Genomic DNA, 20,489 nt, shown 5'->3' on the forward strand with positions numbered 1-20,489 from the left:
GATGGGGTGGAATTCAGAACGTCATATGGAAGCAAAAGTACCATTATTTGAGCAACTCCATGAGCTCACGTATAGGGCCCGAGTTTGCACACCCCGGTATCTCCAGTGTCTGACAGATGGTTTAGACTCCAAAGGTTTTGTGAAATCACAGAATTTCAATTTTTGAGGCCCATATATTGAGTAATGAGCAACTATAATTCTCAGTGTCTGGTGACTTTTACAGGAATTAGGTGCAGCCAGCCCTTCGGAAGATGAACATTCCCTTCAAAGATGCCATTTATTGCAAGACATCAATTATTTAACAAATGATTCACTTGGGGCACATCTGATAACTCTAGCTAGTGATTTGGCTCATGAGAGAATTTTGAAAACCAAGCCAAAAGGTCAGACTTTAAAAACCTAAATGTCTTTACAAAATTAAATTAAATTTTGTGGTTTTTTTTCCCCTTCCCATACAGGAGAACATACTTCTTTCAGGCAATTTGAGCTCTCCAGGGTTTTCTGATCTTCCTGACTACATTGAGGATAATATGAACTCCTGCACCCTATAGAATAGAGGAAAATGCTTCTATACCCCATCTTCAAATACAGGTAAGATAAACTGAAGCTGCAAAGGACTATAATCTCCAAAAGACCATGATTTAAATTCAAATAATAAGTTGTCAGAGAGAATGCTTTTTTATTTTTTTAAATTTAATTTGCTCTAGGGCATGTGCTCTAGCGGGAGAGAGAGAAAAAGAGAGGGAAAGTGAGAAATCACTCCCAGGGGTATGGCCGCACTGCAGTTCCTTCTCCCCTCAGGATTTTAGACACACACACACACACACACACACACACACACACACACACACATGCACGCACACACACATAGCATGTTTTTCAAGCTACCAGGTCCAGGACTCAAATCACACAGTCAGCCATATGGGATCCAGTCATTTTAGCTTCCTTGCCACCTGCTGGCCTCCCTTTTGCTCTTTAAATAAATGTGTCACTGATGTGTGGATCCTACTGAGTGCAAATGGATGTTTAAGACAAAGCAGGGACTTAAAGGGCATTCCTACTCTCATAGGAGGCACAACTCAGAGGAGAAATGAGAGCAGGAAGACAAATAATTAGAACCCGTCCTCATCTTCCTTAGTGATGTACAGAGCCCTTGCCTAACATATTTGTTGAAGTTATCTATTTGCTTGTTTTTTAATCATTGTCTCCCGTCTGTATTAGAATGTAAGCTCCAAGAGCACTCATTCACAGCCATCCCTGACCTGCTACATAGTGGACACAATAACTCTTTCTGAAAGGCTGATGAAGAAAACACAAAGTTAAACACGTGAGTTACTACTTTTCAAATATTGATCCCATGCTTACGTCTTTAATCTCATATTTATTTTCTCTGATGAAAAAAACAAGCTTTGAATTCACATGAACCTGTGGGGTTCAAGTCTTGCTTAATTTAACCACTGTGCAGCCTCAACCATGTTGCTTAACTTTTTTTAATTTAATTTTTCAGTGTGCATGTATTCTTGCCAAAGACAGATGGGAGGTGGAGTGGAGGGAGAGGGAGAAAATACCCAGTAATCAGGCATAGTTATGCTGCAGTCCTTTCTCCGGCATTTCTCCATCCCATTGGGATTTGGGGCATGTACGCACATGCGCCTGGCAAGTTTTTCAAGCCACTGTGTCTGTGATTCAAACCGTTCGGTCAATCATGTGGGATCAGGCTCATTTAACTAGTAGGCCATGGTGTCAGTCCATGTTACTTAACTTTGACAGCTTCTGTTGCCTGACTAAAGGACGCAATGCAGATAAAACACTTGGTGCAGTGCGTGGTGTGTGTTAGCTGTTACGGAAACAGGGCATTCTGTGCTTTAGCTCATTCCTCGCTAGGAAAGATAACTGGATGGAAACTACAGGGCCTGTTTAATTCACTTCTAGCTAGGAATGTTAAGTGAAGATGGAAACTAGGGGGCCCGGTTGGTAGCTTATTTTTTTTAATGTATTTATTATTTTCTGAGAGAGAAACAGAAACAGAGAGAGACACCCCTAATAAGAACAGGGTCCTCACACCACAATCCTTCCCAGTCTCTGCCAGCCCAGATCATGGGTGTGCACATGCACTCCAGGCCCAGTATGCTCAGGGAGGTCCTGGGGCATGAACCCATGGCCTTTCCCATGTGGGTCAAGTTGCATGACCTCTGCACCACTGCTTGGCCCTCAGGTGGTAAAGAAACCTGGAAGGGATGAGGCACTGTTGATTCAGGAACTTTGAGAAAAATCATTCCTTAGGTAGCCATCATGTCTTTTTGGAAAATAAAAAATGGAGGACAGATTGTGGTGTGGCCACCCCTCGAGAGATGATTTCTCACTTTCCCTCTCTCTCTCTCAACAAAACAAAACAAAAGATTAGCATGTATTTACATGAGATTTAAGATAAATAAAAAATTACTCTGTATTATCTTGCCTGAAGTTTCATTTCTTTTTTTTTTTTCAATTATTTTATTGAATGTTATTTATTTGACCAGAGAGGGACACAGAGAGAGAGAGAGAGAGAGAGACAGAAAGTAAGCCACCAGGTCCAGGTCGGCCATGTGGGAGTCCAGCACACTTAACCACCACACCACCAGCCAGCTCCCTAAAGTTTCATTTCTAAGTCTCTTTGCTAAGCAAAGAAATTTTTTCTAATATTGAAGAAAGTGTTTTACTAGTTCCAAGAACTATTGACTTCTCACCTTCAAGTTAGAAATGGTTTCATGATAAAAAAGATACATGTTACATTTAAAATGTTTTCCTTGATGTTATTGTTTGTAGAAAGCTGAGTTAGCTCACTAAAAATGGTAAACTACTTCATGAGAAGATCATTTTACCCAGCAATCTTGTGATAATTAACTCACCATTGACTTCCAAATACAGTTTCAGTATACTCGAAGGCTATGAAAAGATCTTTAAAATTAGGAGTACAGCTCGTGAAACATCCTCCTCATAGTAATGTATTTTACACACGTGGAATCAAAATGACTGAGAATAACTTTAAAACACAAGGCAGGACTTGACTTGCCCTGACATATTATTGCGTGTCCTGTTGAAGTGCTTTTACACGCGGTTCCTATTATTTGAGGCATCAATACTTCAAACAAGAGTGAGTTTTATGTTTGTGTATAAATATATGCATTTGATAGATAAATATTTTTAGAACCACATTTTTCAAACTTTTTCTTTCTATTGTCAAGAAGAAATGGTCCTTCCTATGTATTCTTTCTAAAGAAGCCACAGAGTTCTCTCCTGTGGCTTCTGTGAGGTGTATCTTCTGTTAGTGAGATGTCTAGACACCCACCTGCCGTGGTCATAAGACTTGGAGAGAGAACAGTCATCAAACCATGAGACTCTCTAAACTCCCAGGATGCTGTATGTAGTTATCAGGATAATAACACCTGTCCTGTTTTAAGGGTCCAATAAGAAGCTCTGGAGAGAGGATTTTGTAAATGAAAAAATGATGTGTACAGTAACACAACGACAGTATAATACATACATATATATATATATATATTACACAGACACACACAGAACACACTAACAGTATAACACTATTGAGATGTATACCTGTGCATGTATATATACCCACATAGTAACACTGTAATAGTACACCATATATGTACAACTTCACATAATAACACAATAACAGCACAGCATCATGTGTATATATTTATAACTATATATACACACATGCATTGCATATATGTATGTAAGTTATAACAGTTGATATTCTGCAATGACTTGCTTTTATAAATCCCATAGGAAGTGGCTACCAAGGCAACTCAGTGAACCTAGTCATTAGTTTTTCACTCTCTTCAGCTCAATGAGCTGCACTGACTATGGCCGTTCTGAAGAGCGAAAGACAGAATATTCTTTTCACAGTTTAGCATTGCCTTGTTTTTCACTCTCTTTTTGCTTTTCTTTTTCTTAAAGTCTTGCAAAATGCAAAACAGTAAACACTTACTAACCCTGAACATAGCAAGAAGAATCCTCTTATTCCTCGACTACTCCTTCTTACTGGGGATCTGGGACCTCAGCTGGCAAAGGGACAGGTCTAGACTGAACAAAAAGCCCTGCTGGCCAAGAGGGATGTGGCGATGACCCAGCACCAATATCCCTTCTCGTGTGACAGCCTCTCACAGACTTGACTGAACCTCTCTCCAGTCTCTCATGTCTCTTTTCTCAGGCCTCTTTCCTCGTGCTGATTACATGATGGCAAAGCTAGTTAGTTGTTTTATATATATAATAAATAATACATTGCTATATACTGTGATATAAAGTAAGTGCATAAGTAGCTGACATAGAAAGCAACTCTTCTCCTTCCCTTCCCTCCCCTCCTTCCCTCTGTCAGCTGTTCAGGGCTCAGCCCTCCAGATCAATGCATGTGGGTCAAATACTCACACAAACATCTGTTAACACAACCGTTCTGAACATTCTCTTCTACATTTAAAAAGTCTCTTCGTGTCAGTACGTATGTTGACATACCTATTCCATAGTATAAATGTATATTATTTAACTGCCGGTGGATATTCCTTTCTGTTTCTTTCTTCCTTCTTTCTATTATTACAAAAAATGTCCCATCAGACGTTCTTGTATACATTCACTCACACACACACACAGAGGCACGTGTTTCAGAAGGATACATTTATAATCTCGTTTCATACGATTAGTTCTGTAATGCAGTTAAATTCTATTTTTTTATATGGTGTGATATACAAATTCGATTTTTAAAAATGAATATTATTAGTTTCTAACCATCTATTTATTTTATTATTTTTTTTGTTTTTTGGAGAGGTTTTCACTATAGGGCACGTGTACTTGCCCGAAAGACAGAGAGAGACAAAGAGACAGAAAGCAAGAAATCACCCCCCCCGGGGGATGGCCACGCTGCAGTCCCTTCTCTGTTCTACTCTCGGGATCTTGGACTCACATGCACATGCACCCGGCTTGAGTTCAAGCCACCGGGTCCCGGACTCAAACCACAGTCGACTACGTGGGAGTCCAGAACATAGCCATTATGCCAACTGCAGGTCCCCCTAACCATTTATTGAATAGTCCATCTTTTTCCCACGCGTCTAAAGTAATGAAATGATAGCTTTAAAATGAAGCAAGGTCCTCGTGTACTCCTGCTCCTGCTTCTTCCGTTGATTTATTTGTTTACAGATTCACTTGTCTGTATCAATGCCATACTTTCTAGCTGTGATAGTCTTATCGGATGTTTTCAACTCTGGTCGGACAGGTCTTCAAACACTGTCCTTTTAAAAATGTTTTCATCATTCTTGCACAATGAAGGTCCTGGCTAAACTTTGGTATTACTTTGTCACATTCCATTTTAAAATTATATTGGAAATTTAAAAAAATTAAGATATTGTAAAATTGACTTTTCAGGAGATGTAACGCTCTATGAGATTGACACACAGAAACATTTGTGTAAGCATACACCACAATCAGAATGCAAAATGGTTATATCACACTAAAAACTCCCTTGTGCCACTCCTTGTGGTCAGGCTTTTCTCCAGTCTTAACGCTTGGCAAACACTGTCTGTTCTTTTGTCTTCTTGACAAATATAATATTATGTAAGTAGAATCATATAGTATATAATCTCTGAAGACTGTTCTTTCATTCAATATAATGCCCTTGACATTCGTCCACGTACTTGACAGAATTAGTAGTTTGTTCCTTTTTTATTGTTGAGTAGTATTCCACTGCATGGATGTACCACTGCTTACCTTTTCTCCCCCCCTGAAGGACATTTAGACTGTTCACAGTTTTTAGCCATTATGAACAGAACTGTCTTAAATACTCATGTACAGATTTTTGTGTGAACATAAGTTTCTTAGTAAATACCAAGGAGTGGCATTTCTGGTTTTATGGTAAGTATAGGTTTAACTTTGTAAGAAGCTGCCAGACTTTTCCAGAGTGACTATACAAGTTTGAATTCTCACCAGCTGTGTGTGAAAGTTCCAGTTCCTCCATATCCTCGTCAGACTTGGTCTTATCAGTGTTTTGGTTTTTTGGGTTTTTTTTTTTTTTACATTCTTATTAGTATGTAATGGTACCTCATTGTGGTTTTAATATTCGTTTCTCTAAGGACTAATGATGTTGGGGATGTGCTTATTTGCCATCTATAAGTTACTTTCTTTGGTGAAGCATTAATTCAAATTCTTCTTCCATTTTTAAAGGGATTATTTAGGGGTCAGCAGGGCATGGTGGTTAGGGCTCTGGATGACTATATGGCTGACTGTGGTTCAGGTCCCAGACCTGGTGGCTTGAAAATCACACTAGGCACATTTGTATACATGCCCCAAATCCCAGGAGGATAATGGAAGAGAAGGGATTGTAGCATGGCCATCCCTCCTGGGAGGGGGTGGATTTCTCACTTTCCCTCTCATTATCTCTCTCTGGTGAGCACATGTGCTCTATGGCAAAAATTTTGAAAAAGGGGTGCGGGGTAACTTGTCTTGTTACTATCAAGTTTTGAGAGCTCTTCATATATTCCAGATGTAAACCCTTGATTGACAGGGATGTGTTTAAGGGAGCATGACCTGCGCAGTCACACAGACCCCAGGCTCTGTTTAATGTTCTGCTGTCACAGTCTTGAAATTCATGGTAATTTTTCAACAAGGGGGTCTCACATTTTCATTTTGTGCTGGAACCTGTAGGTTAGGTAGCTGGTGTTATTTGTTGGCTAGATGGTTTGCAAATATGTATTCTCAGTCCAAACTTTTCTTTCTTTTAATAGTGTCTTTCTTGGAACAAAGTTGAAATTTTGATGAAGTCCAATTTATCAATTTTTTCTTTGATGGATTGTGCTTTTAGTGTCATATTAAGAAACACTTTGATCATGAAGATTTTCTCTTCTGTTATCTTGTAAATGTGGATAGCTTTGTTTCACATTAAAATATATGATCCATTTTAAGTTAATTTTTGTATAGTTTATGAGATTTAGGTTTTACATTAGAACATGATTGGCAATATATTTAACTTATAGGTTAATTTGGAAGAATGGACATCTTTACGATGTTGCATCTTTATATCCAGGAGCGTGGTAATGCTTTTTACACTTATTCTTCTTTCATGTCCCCAAAAGTTTTATACAGCTGTATTTTGCACATTTTTTTATTTATTACTTGGTATTTTGTGGATTTGTTGGGTTTTTATTTGCTCTTTAATGAGATGTGTTTTCCATTTTATTTATTAATTCATTCTAGTTGATGAATTGAGGTTGAAAAGGAAAGCTGTTATTTTTGTGTTGATTTCGTATCACAGCTTACCAAAGGCTTTAACTAACTGACTTAGGCAGATCCCCAAAGAAACAACTCCTTAGCGTCTCATCTTTTCCTTGCATACACTGAAAGGTGGAGAAGGGGCAGAGTACCGGCCAAGAGTACTGTCAGGTACTTCGTCTTCCCTTTGTTCACCCAAGTTCTGCTGAGACGACCTCTGGGCAGCACTGAGGGCCGCACTGGCCCTGCTGCCATGAGGTTCTTCGTACCATTGTTTTCAGCTGTGGGTTTGAAGCGCTAACTGCATCAGGCAGAAAATAAACACATTTTATCAGTTCATATTTTTTCAGCTGCAAGTAACAAGACTAGATAAGTGACATTTGCTTTTAAGAATGTGTGTCGGGGCCAGCAGGTGAGACCCAAAAGGAGGAAGATAGTGGAGGGAGGAGACTGCAACATGACCATTCCCCATTTGAGGGGGTGGGTTGCATTCTCACTTCCTTTCTCTCTCTCCATAGTGCCTGTATCCTCTGGCAAAATTAAACTTAAAATAAAAGGAAAAAAGGAATGTGGGTTTTTATTTTTCACCAAATAAATCTATAGATGGGCCATTGTTGGTGTTGATTCAGTAGTTCAGTAATGCTGCTACAAATTCAAACACTTCTTTTCTCTGAGACTTTTTTCAATGTGGGGAATAATTTTCAATTCACAGAAAAGTTGTGAAGACAGTGCAGAGAATTCTCGTATACCACCCTTTTTCTGGTTTCCCCTCAGGGTAAGCAATATCTTATATAACTTGTATATTTGTCAAAAGTAAGAAATTAATATTGATATTTTACTATTAACTAAATTATAGGCTTTATTAGAATTTCACCAATTTTTCGCTAATGTGCTTTTCGTGTACCAGAATCCAGCCCAATGTACTATTGAATATACTGACTTTATTTCTCATCCTCGTAGCCATTTCTTGACTATGACAGTTTATTGGTCTTCATTTGTTTTACGTGGACTTAATACTTTTCAAGAGTGTTGGTGAAGCGTTTTGTAGAATGTCATCAATTTGGGGTTTTCCATTGATTTCTCATGATTAAACTGATGGTATAGTTTGGGGTGGGATGGACACCATGGGGGCGAGTGCCTTCTCATTGTGTTACACTAAGGGGTACGTGATATCAACATGACTTAGCACTGGTGATGTTAAACTTGTGATATTCACCTGGTAAAATTAACATTGATCATTGAGGTAATATCTTCCGGATCTTTTAGTCTTTTCATAGTGGAGAATATGCCACATACGCAAAAGTAAGAGAACAATAGAGTTTTAGCCCTTATATTTCTATTCCTAGCTTTAACGATTATTGATCTCGTTTCACTGGTAACTCCACCTCTTTTCTCACCAGCCCTCCCTCCCCTGGATTATTTTGAAGAAACTTCTCAACATTACATTTAATCTATGATTCTTTCAGTATAGATTACTAAAAGATACACCTTTTAGAAAAATAGCCCAATGTCATTAGTACTCATAAATTTTTTTGACTAGGGGGCCAGCAGGTAGTGTGGGGGTTAAGGTAATGGATTCCCACAAGGTCAACTATGGTTCAAGTCCTGGACCCAGCAGCTAGAAAATCATGCTGTGTCCATGCCCAGAATCCCTACAAGAGACTGAAGGAGAAGACATTGAGACATGGGCATGGGCATGACCATCCCCCCGAGGGGCTGATTTCTCACTTTCCTTCTGTCTGTCTCTGTCTCTCTCAGGTGAGTGCAAGTGCACTATGGCAAAAGCCTGTCATAATTTTCTTTTACTACATTTTAAAGCTGTTTATATTTTGTTTTTGTTTTTAGTTTTTTTTTATTTTATTTTCTTTTATGCAGTCAATCACATTATTTATCTTACAAAGTGAATATTTCAACAGGTGAACATTTCTCCCTAGTCCAGTTGATAAAACTATAAAATTATCTTCAACAGATAATACCACATTTCTTTGTCCCATTAATGCTTTGCCTCTCTATTTTTCTTCTAAATGTCCTTCCTCAGACCCTACTCTTTCACACACATATATCTGGTATTCACACCCATTTACTGTGTTTCTATATCCTCTAGTCAATCAGTTTCAATCACAGAGTGCGGACACTCAGTATATATTAAGTGGAGACATACAGTGTTTATATTTTCTTCTTCTTTTTAAAAAATTTTAAAAAAATTTACTAGAAGGTATGTACACTTGCTGGAGAGATACAGAACAAGAGGGAAAGTGAGAAGTTACCCTCTGTGAGGTATGGTCACATCACGCAATCCCCTCTCTTTCTTTCCTCCTGCCTTTTGGGACTTTTAGCATGCATGCATGTGCACCCAGTGTCATTTTTAAGCTGCCAGGTCTGGGACTCAAACCACACAACTGGACATGTGGAGTACATGCCTTAACTACCATGCCACCGGCTGGCTCAGTGTATGGTTCTTCATCTTGTTTAATGGCTTCAAGAGAGGTTCTCTGGCTTTAGCCATCACATCTAAGTTCAAGGCAAGACACGGAAGCAGAGTAGCAAGTTATCAAAAGCTTTCTTAGCCCTCCCGCCACCGTCCTTGGGCCAAACTGTGTCACAGGCTATAAGTAACAAGGGAAGTTAGGAAAGTTAGCATTTGGCTTTCTAACCTTCCTGAGGGTGACGAGGGATAATGAGGTTGAGAATCGACACTAAGTGAGTGAACACTTAGTGTCTCTTTTGCACTGACTCAGGGACAAGAAAGACTTCACTTAGCACTCCTCATTCTGTGAAGCTAGTCATTAGGGAGAATGGGAGCAGGGTGAGATGGGCAGCAGAGAGGTAAGCAGCCGAGTCATGGCAGTGTTCATGTCTTCCCGGGTTTTGGTTAGTGAGACCATGGCGCTAGGACTTGGCTGAGCCTACTGGAGCCTGGAGGCCCAGCTGTGGGAGCTGGAGGTAGACAGCCATTTTAGTTTGTCTTCAGTAACCTGAAGATGTAGTTTTTAAAGAATGACATTTCATAGGACATAGACTTGGGTCAGTTCTAGACCCCCAAACAGGCAGAGTATGTACTTTGAACACTACCAATGCAGGGACCCTGTTAGAAACATTTAGTGTTCATAACTAGCAAGACTTTAGCAAAATAAAAAAGTGTTTAGAAACAAGCTACCAATTTTCAATGACACTAAACTGTTCCATTGTTTTCTCTACTTCTAAGAAAATGCTGGCATGTATGGCATGTCATTGATTCTAAAGCATATCCTGACTTCAGAATGTTAAAAATGTGTGAAAATGTGTTTTAATACCGATGAAATATGGCATTTAATCATGTTATACATTTCAGATTCTATGTCAGAATCTTTTTTAAAAAAAAATTGTTTATAATTGATCAATGAAATTTCACCTATATGTACACCTATGTAACCACCATCCAGGTTAAGTTATAAAACATTTTGCCACCTCGGAAAATTTCTTTGTACCCCTCCCTACTCAATCCCTGCCAGCAAAAGTGACCACTTTCTGATTTATGTATGTATGTATGTATGTATGTATGTATTTAGGAGAGGTTTTTGCTATAGGGTGTATGTGCTCACCAGAAAGACAGAGACAGAGAGACAGAAAGTGAGAAATCAACCCCTGGGGGGATAACCACACCACAATGCCTTCTCCTTCTTTCTCCTCTTGGGATCTTGGGCATGCATGCATACGCACCCGGTGTGAGTTTAAGCCACCGGGTCCGGGACTCAAACCGCTGTCTACTACTTGGGAGTCCAGAGACATAGTCATTATGCTAACTGCTGATCCCTATCCACTTAGGAGACATAGTCATTATGCTAACTGCTGATTCCTATCCACTTATTTTTTTAACCATCAATTAGTTTTGTTTGTCTTGGGACTTTGTACAAACGGAATCATACAGTTTGTCCTTTGTGTCTAGCTTAATTTATCCACGTTGTGGTATGAATCAATACTTTGATCCTTTTTTCAATTTCTGAGTAGCATCCAATTATATAATATAATGCAGTTTTTATACCTTTTCTCCTACTGATAGACATTAGACATTAGGGTTGTTTCTTTCTTTCTTTTTCTTTCTTTCTTTCTTCTTTTTTTTTGGAGAGGTTTTTGCTATAGGGCGTGTGTGCTTGCCAGAAAGACAGAGACAGAGAGACAGAAAGACAGAAAGTGAGAAATCACCCCCCAAGGGGATGGCCACACCGCAATCCCTTCCCCTCCATTCTCCTCACGAGATCTTTGGCATGCATGTACACGCACCAGGCGTGAGTTTAAGCCATTGGGTCTAGGACTCGAACCGTAGTCCACTACATGGGAATCCAGCGACATAGCCATTACACCAACTGCTGATCCTAGGGTTGTTTCTAATGTTTTACTATTGCAGATTAAGATTCTATATGTAAGTGGAAGAGTCTTTGTATGACCTTATATTTTCATTTCTTTTGGGTAAATACATAGAGTGGAATTGCTGGGTCATAAGCATGTGTTTAACATTAGAATAAACTGCCAGACAGCTGTTCCAATTGGTTTTACCATTTTATAGTCCCATCTGCAAAGAATGAGAAACCAATTTCTTCATATCCTCACCAACACTCGATATTGTTAGTCTTAATAATTTAGCTCTAGGGACCAGTAGATGTCATAATGGTTATATCCCTGGACTCCCACGTAGTCGACCATGGCTTGAGTTCCAGATGCGGCAGCTTAAAACTCATGCATGTATGTGCGTGGCCAAAATTCCAAGGGGAGAGTGGATAAGGGATTGTGGTGTAGCTGTGTGTATAAAAATGTAAGTATTTATATAAAAATATAAATATAAGCTCTAGCTTTATCTGCTAGGCAGAAAGAAGTATCTCACTGTGATTTTAATTTGTCTTTTCCTGGTGACTCATTATTTTCAGTTCCTTTTAATGTGCTCTTAGCTATTTGTATATTTTCTCTTGGGAAGTCATTGTTCAAGACTTTTTCTTATTATTTTAAATTGAGTTATTTGTCATTTTATTATTGACTTCTAAGAGTCCTTCATGTCTTTTGGGTACTAAGTTCTTTGTCTGATGTGTTGAGAGGAACAATTACATAAATAAAGAAAAACTATAATGACAGAAAAGACTGTGAAATTGAAATCAAACTAACATTTGCTTGATAACTACCAGGTATCAGGTTCTTCATGGCCAGTGTTTTCCAGAATTCTCAAGCATCATGATGGGCATTATTTTCTTGATTTTTTTTTTCCCCTCTATGATACTGGAGCCCAGACAGGTTTAATAACTTGCTCAATGCTGCCCAGCTTATATGGGACAGAACTAGGATTCACAGAGGACTATGCGATTCCTTCCCCTTAAAGAAGCACACTGAGCCAGCTGGTGGGGTGGTGGCTAAGACAGCTGGATCCCACATGGCCAACAGTGTGGACTGAGTCCTGGACCCAGTGGCTTGAAAATCACACCAGACACACATGCATTTGTGTTCATGTGTCCTGAGAGGAGAATGGAGGAAAAGGGATTGTGGCATGATCATTGCTTGGGGAAGGGAAGTGCTTTCTCACTCCTTTCACTCACTCTCTCTCTCTCTCTCTCTCTCTCTCTCTCTTTCTTTCTCCAGCAAGTACATACATCCTATAGTAAATTTTTAAAAAATAATAAAAAAGTAAAAAACAAAAAGTCAATAAGTAAGCCCATTCCTTAAAATCTGTCTCTTTCTTTATCTGTCTATCTATTTATTTTTCTGTCTCTCTGTCTGTCTGCTTGCCTACTTACTTCCCTACCTATGTGCATCCTGTTGGTTTCGTTTCTCCTGGAATCCTGACTAATATAACAGATGTTCATATTAGGTTTGCAGTGCACAAGTGAGAATGTAGTGTGAGAGTTGCTGAAGGCCCAGGCTACTTTACTGAAAGTTCTCTTTCTCTTGTGGCTATTGGATTTGAATAATCCCCATGTCTTCTGATGCAGCAACTCATTCAAGAACCTTTAAAGGGAACTTCACAGTAATTTTCCTCTCACTTATCTTTGGCAATCAAAACAAACAAAATCAAGGACTAGAAAAGCATTGACTCACTCTTTGAAACCTTAGGTCTATATTTAGATTAAACACAGCATAAGAATCTGAAGTTTTACATTGGTGTACAGGCATGTGCTTTAACAAACAACAACGAATAAACAACAGACAAACAAAACACATAGGTGACAACAATGGACGATTAACTAACACCAAGAAATTCTGAATTTTCATCTCAAAGAACAAGTTCCTTCTCTGTTTCAGGGATGAGAGAAAATGACATATTTCAAATACAAGTTAATTCTTTACTTTTACCTAAATTGTTCATGATTGAATGGTCCTTTTATATGTCAAGAGAATGAGCCCTTCTCTTCCTGATCTCCTATTAAAAACAGTGGGACAATTAATTTTTCCTGCTGATTAATCTGATAATAGAAGCTCTTAAAAATTTAGAGCTTCTTGTAAAGATCAGATATTCAAAGGGAAAGTAATTCATCAAGGATCCTTTTTGGCAAATGATGTTTAAAAGCTCAGAGGGCTCTAATTAGGTGAGTACAATGATCACAGAAGAAATGTTAGATTAGAACCAAAAAGTTTTTTGAAGGGTAGAACAATTGAAAGGAGCTAAGGACAGATTAACACATGAGAATTGATTGACTGAGTTAATGGCAAAAAGAACTTAAAAGAGCACTTCAGTCAGTGAAGAATGACAGAGAAGATATGGGAGGGTCAGGGCTCCTTTTACAAATACTCACATAGGTATTTTCTTTAAATAGAGGGCTTTTGTGGAGAAAAAGTAATCTCCTTTTTTCTTATTCTTTTAAAAGGTTTTTTGCCATAGCACATGTGTGCTTGCCAAAGACAGAGAGAAAGTGAGAACCCCCCACCCCCACCACCACCTCCCAGAGAGGATGGACATACCATAATCCCTTCTCCTCCATTCTCCTCCTGGGATTCTGTACACAGATGCTCACATGCTCAGCATGAGTTTTTAGCTTCCAGGTCCAGGACTTGAACCACGGCTGGCCATATGAGAGTCCAGTGTCTCAACCCTCAACCATTACACCTCTGCTGGCCCTGAGAAAAAGTAATCTAAAAACTTGCACAGTTAAAGAGCAACCTGTTGGGGCCAGCAGTTGGCATAATGGCTATGTTGCTGGATTCCCATGTAGTTGACCTTGGTTCGAGTCCTGGACCCGGTGGCTTAAACTAATGCCAGGCATGTGTGCGTGCATGCCCAGGATCCCGAGAGGAAAATGGAAAAGAAGGGATTGCGGTGTAGCCATCCTCCTGGGGGCAGGGGTGGGGGGTGGATTTCTCTTTCTGCCTCTGTGTCTCTCTCTGTCTTTCTGGTGAGCACACGTGCCCTATAGCAAAAACCTCTCCAAATTAATTAATTAAATTAAAAATAAGGAGCAATCTGTTGAATTCAGTAAGACTTTCTGTGCCCAAGGAAACTATTCGGCCTTAGCTCAGTAAGCAATAGAAACCAATAGAAGCAGTAGAAACATAGAAGATCTTGAAAGACAAAGGAAGGGGAGGAAGGCAGTGTGTTGGAAAAATGGATCTGGAAGTATGGTGTAGACTGGGTGGGCACAAACTGGCAATTAGAAGCAAATGAGATTCTCAATGGAGGGTGTAGATGGGGCTGAGAATATGAGATGAATATGAAGAAAGAGTGAGGGACTCATGAAGAGGAATAACCATACACAGGCCGGATGGTATCTTTCAGGTCATTTAGTCTAACCTGCCACCCAGTACAATCTGTCTAAATTTAACGAGGTGTTTTGTTGTTGTTGTTGTTTTGTTTTTGTTTTTGTTTTGCCAGAGAGAGACAAACAGAGGGAAAGTGAGAAGTTATCCCTCAGGGAGGATGGCTATGCCACAGTCCCTTCTCCACCGTTCTCCTTCTGGATTTGGGGCACTTATGCATATGTGTCCAGCATGATTTCCAAGCCACTAGGTTCAGGACTTGAAACATGGTTGGCAATGTGGCATGGCCTTAACCACCATGCCACCTGCTGGCCCACAAGATTGTTTTGAAATGTTTCCTTATGCTGGTATATTCAGGTGTTCACTGGGTTCTCTAGCTATCCCATTAGGAGAGCAGCATTCTCTGGACCACGAGGTTTATATTATCCCTGTCTTTGTAGATGTTCTTCCTGGATTTTTCCTACAGCATTAGAAGTCTTTCTCCAGTCTTTTCAAAGGCTGCCATCCCAACCTAAAACTTGGAGCTACAAATCACCTAAAATGCCAATAGCAACTCTTTAGGAAGCTCTGAGGAGATGAGGTGGAGAGAGCTTCTCTTTCACTCAAACTTTTGACACCTTATTCTCCCCACTGTCCTCAAAACCAACACATTGGCTATGATGTATGGTAATTTCTTTACAGAAGAGCTAGAAAAGAGAAGTATTGGGGTCGGCAGGTGGCACGGTGGTTCAGGTGCTAGACTCCCACATGGCTGACCACAGTTCAAGTCCTGGACCTGGTGGCATGCTTTCTCACCTCCTTCCATTCCCTCTCTTTGTTTCTCTGTCTCTCTCTGGTAAGCCTGCATACCCTATAGCATTTTTTTTTTTTTTTTGGAGAGGTTTTCGTTATAGGGCACGTGCGCTCACCAGACAGACAGAGAGAGAGACATAGAGACAGAAAGCGAGAAATCATCCCCCAGGGGGGATGGTCACGCCGCAATCCCTTCTTCTCCATTCTCCTCTCGGGATCTTGGGCACGCACGCACACGCGCCCAGCGTGAGTTTTAAGCCACAGGGTCCTTGACACAAACCACGGTTGACTACATGGGAGTCCAGCGACATAGCCATTACGCTAACTGCTGGTTCCCCCCTATAGCAATTTTTAAAATAATGAAAATAAATAAAATTAATTTAAAAAGAGAAGTATTGATATAATGTTAGCAGGTAAAGAGCTAATTAATAGTAGCTAACCTTCATAGAGTACTTACTGTATGGTCATCACAAACTGAAGGCTTTACATACCTGATTTTATGTGGTCTTTACAACAACCCTGTGGGGTAGATATCATTATGTCCTCAACATTACACAGGGATCCAAGACCCAGAGATTTAGTGGCTTCCTTAAAGTCAAACATCCACTAAGTGGTGGTGCTGAAATCTAAGACCAGGGAATGGGACTTCAGAACCTGCGTCCCACCCACTGTGCTGTCAGGATACTCTAAGACTCAGTCCTTCCTGGGGAAGTCTTCCATTTCTCCGACTCCTAAGGCTGTGTTGCTACCCTGAGACTTGGGCCTTTTCTGTCCAGACTCATTGATTTTCAGCTCTCTCCATGTAAAACTTCCTCTCCTTATCCTTGAGAAACTCTGCTCTATCTCACCAGAAGAGCTCCCATTCCATGTCTTTGTCTGCTCCTCATACACAGTCTCAAGTGTGAATCCCGTGAGCTTAAACAACACCCAACACGCAGAGCTCCAGGCAAATTAAAGAATTCTCATCAGAGCTCAGACTTGGGAGGAGACTCAAAATGGATGCCTTGAGTGTTCACCACCTCCTCCATTTTATGCCCTAAAAGGTCACCTTTCATGATATGCCTGCCAGTTTAATGATCTATTAAAAGTGCCATCTCTCCCCAAAATGTACATCAATTTCATTTTATCATTAAAAAGATACACATTAATAGACTTTTTAGGTCAGTTTTATGTCTATAGAAATGTGAGCAGAAAGTTCTGAATCCCTTCAAGCCCTGGCACTGCCACCCCGAAGTTCTCCCTTATTAACATCTTCTATTAGGATGGTACATTTGTTACAGTTGATGAACCAAAATTGATACATTATCCCAACTGAAGCCCACATTTACCTCAAGTGTTGTGCAGTTCTGTGGGTTTTGGTCAAGGAATAACGTCAGATATCCGCCATGACAGTGTGACAAGTCAGTCATTTCTCTTTCGGCGTCAGTGTAGACGAACAACATGTTGACGAAGGAGCTCTTCTTGACCACAAGGCACCAGTCCCTGTACTGAAATCAATGGATGCCCACTGTGGAGCTGAGGAGCTTTGCATGTTCTTCCTACTCTGGTAGTGGTTTCTCCCTGAAGGACTACTGAATGTGACAGAATACTCTACACAGAGTAATATGTATTATGTGCATTTTCCAACACACTGCCTTCCTCCCCTTCCTTTGTCTTTCAAGACCTTCTATGTTTCTACTGCTTCTATTGGTTTCTATTGCTTACTGAACTAAGGCTGAACAGTTTCCCGGGGGTGATGGCCACGCCGCAATCCCTTCTCCTCAATTCTCCTCTTGGGATCCTGCGCATGCATGCACACAAAATACTGACTTCCAAACAAACCTGACCCCAAAGATTCTGGATGTAGAGTTGACCCCTTAGTTGAAAGTGATTTCAGGTAAGTCAAGAGGAAGGGATGAACAAATGGAGTCAGCAGGTATCACCTTTTTGTATAAGACATTTATTAAAGTATGTCAGTAAGTGTGTTTTGGCTAAAAGCAATAGAAATTCCAACTTGAAGAAACTGAAACCATGAATGTGGCAGCTAATATAGCTGGAAAGCCAGAGAGAGGCCTAGTATAAAGCAAGGCTTGATACAGAAACTCAGAGATTAAGGACTCACATCCTTTGGGTCTGTCTGCTCTGCCCTATAGGTTGCTTACTCTACATTTTTGGGGTCCATGAACAAATAAATAAATACAGGCTGTGATTTAGACCAAGTGCCCTCATCCACTCCTAGAGCATCCACTCCTGGAGTAGTCATCGTCCCTGGTTCTGCATAGATGACCAAAGAGAAATCAGAGGATATTGAGAAGGGGAAAGAGACCTGGCTGGTGCAGAAACAAGCCACTGACAAATACAGGGGAGAGAAACCACTGAAAGAAGGTAAGCTTTTTGTTGTTGTTGTTTTAAGTAGAGAGTATACGTGTTTGTTTGAGGGTAGAGGGAAGGGGCTGGAGTGAATTAGGACCTAAAGGTCCAGTTGCGATATCCTGGAGGAGGAGGGGAAGGGAAGGGATTTGTACAGAAGGAGACAGTGGGTGTGTGGCTTTGTAAATAGATTGTGGCAACTGGCTCTGATATCCCAAACTTGAACTGCCTGTCAGATGGACGGGCACAGCTGGTCGCCTTGGGTGGAGTTTCTTGGGGCTAGCTTTGGTCACACAGCAGTTTTTCCTGCAAGGCCTAGCCACAGCCCGACCCCACAGCTACCTAAGAGCTAGCCCATCTCTCTAATCACTGATAACAAGATTTTATTGTTGACTGCACTTAGACATGCCTTCACAAATGAAAATGCACTTCTGGGCTATAATATTGGGTCCCTAAAATCTCTTGGTTTCAAAGCAGCAACTATTACAGGAGTTTAGCCAGACAGGCTGTTGGTAAAATGTATCCATGGAGGTTTCCAGGCCTCCTGTATCTTTATATGAAGGAAGGTAACACTAAAAACAAAACAAACAAATAAACAAAATCCCTTTTATTGAAGTATGATATAAATGTAAAAAATAAACATATCTTAAGATGACAACTTGATTAATTTTCACCTACTGAATGCACCTACTGATGCTGATAACTATCAGCATCCAGGTTAAAAGCCAGAACCTCTTTCTTTTCCCCTTTATTCCCTTCCTCTCACCCTCCCCCATTTCCTACATTTAAGGGACACAAAAATGGAGAATGATGTGTCGATGATAATGTGGATGATAATAATAATATCTTTTACATTTTTTTTTATCTTTTTTTGGAGAGGTTTTGTGTTTTTTTGTTGTTGTTGTTTGTTTGTTTGTTTTTTGCTATAGGGTGCATGTGCTCACCAGAAGGACAGAGAGAGACAGCCATGAAGGTGGCAGCTAATATAGCTGGAAAGCCAGAGAGAGGCCTAGTATAAAGCAAGGCTTGATACAGAAACTCAGAGATTAAGGACTCACATCCTTTGGGTCTGTCTGCTCTGCCCTATAGGTTGCTTACTCTACATTTTTGGGGTCCATGAACAAATAAATAAATACAGGCTGTGATTTAGACCAAGTGCCCTCATCCACTCCTAGAGCATCCACTCCTGGAGTAGTCATCGTCCCTGGTTCTGCATAGATGACCAAAGAGAAATCAGAGGATATTGAGAAGGGGAAAGAGACCTGGCTGGTGCAGAAACAAGCCACTGACAAATACAGGGGAGAGAAACCACTGAAAGAAGGTAAGCTTTTTGTTGTTGTTGTTTTAAGTAGAGAGTATACGTGTTTGTTTGAGGGTAGAGGGAAGGGGCTGGAGTGAATTAGGACCTAAAGGTCCAGTTGCGATATCCTGGAGGAGGAGGGGAAGGGAAGGGATTTGTACAGAAGGAGACAGTGGGTGTGTGGCTTTGTAAATAGATTGTGGCAACTGGCTCTGATATCCCAAACTTGAACTGCCTGTCAGATGGACGGGCACAGCTGGTCGCCTTGGGTGGAGTTTCTTGGGGCTAGCTTTGGTCACACAGCAGTTTTTCCTGCAAGGCCTAGCCACAGCCCGACCCCACAGCTACCTAAGAGCTAGCCCATCTCTCTAATCACTGATAACAAGATTTTATTGTTGACTGCACTTAGACATGCCTTCACAAATGAAAATGCACTTCTGGGCTATAATATTGGGTCCCTAAAATCTCTTGGTTTCAAAGCAGCAACTATTACAGGAGTTTAGCCAGACAGGCTGTTGGTAAAATGTATCCATGGAGGTTTCCAGGCCTCCTGTATCTTTATATGAAGGAAGGTAACACTAAAAACAAAACAAACAAATAAACAAAATCCCTTTTATTGAAGTATGATATAAATGTAAAAAATAAACATATCTTAAGATGACAACTTGATTAATTTTCACCTACTGAATGCACCTACTGATGCTGATAACTATCAGCATCCAGGTTAAAAGCCAGAACCTCTTTCTTTTCCCCTTTATTCCCTTCCTCTCACCCTCCCCCATTTCCTACATTTAAGGGACACAAAAATGGAGAATGATGTGTCGATGATAATGTGGATGATAATAATAATATCTTTTACATTTTTTTTTATCTTTTTTTGGAGAGGTTTTGTGTTTTTTTGTTGTTGTTGTTTGTTTGTTTGTTTTTGCTATAGGGTGCATGCGCTCACCAGAAGGACAGAGAGAGACAGAGAGATAGAAAGCGAGAAATCACCCCCCAGGAGGGATGGCCACACCACAATCCCTTCTCCTCCACTCTCCTCTCAGGATCTTGGGCACGCACACACATGCGCCCGGCGTGAGTT

At 40.3% G+C, this 20,489-nt stretch overlaps 1 long non-coding RNA gene across 1 annotated transcript; it reads left to right on the plus strand.

Annotated features, from left to right (window-relative positions):
* The first annotated feature begins 469 nt into the window (after positions 1-469).
* Positions 470-18,114, plus strand: LOC102477770 (uncharacterized). Its single transcript, XR_335674.1, has 3 exons — positions 470-591; positions 1,222-1,327; positions 17,975-18,114. It is a non-coding gene; the product is annotated as an uncharacterized LOC102477770 (long non-coding RNA).
* Positions 18,115-20,489: the final 2,375 nt, after the last annotated feature.

Source organism: Tupaia chinensis, unplaced genomic scaffold (genome assembly GCF_000334495.1).
Source record: "Tupaia chinensis unplaced genomic scaffold, TupChi_1.0 Scaffold000493_1, whole genome shotgun sequence".
In the NCBI taxonomy this organism is placed as follows: Eukaryota; Metazoa; Chordata; class Mammalia; order Scandentia; family Tupaiidae; genus Tupaia; species Tupaia belangeri.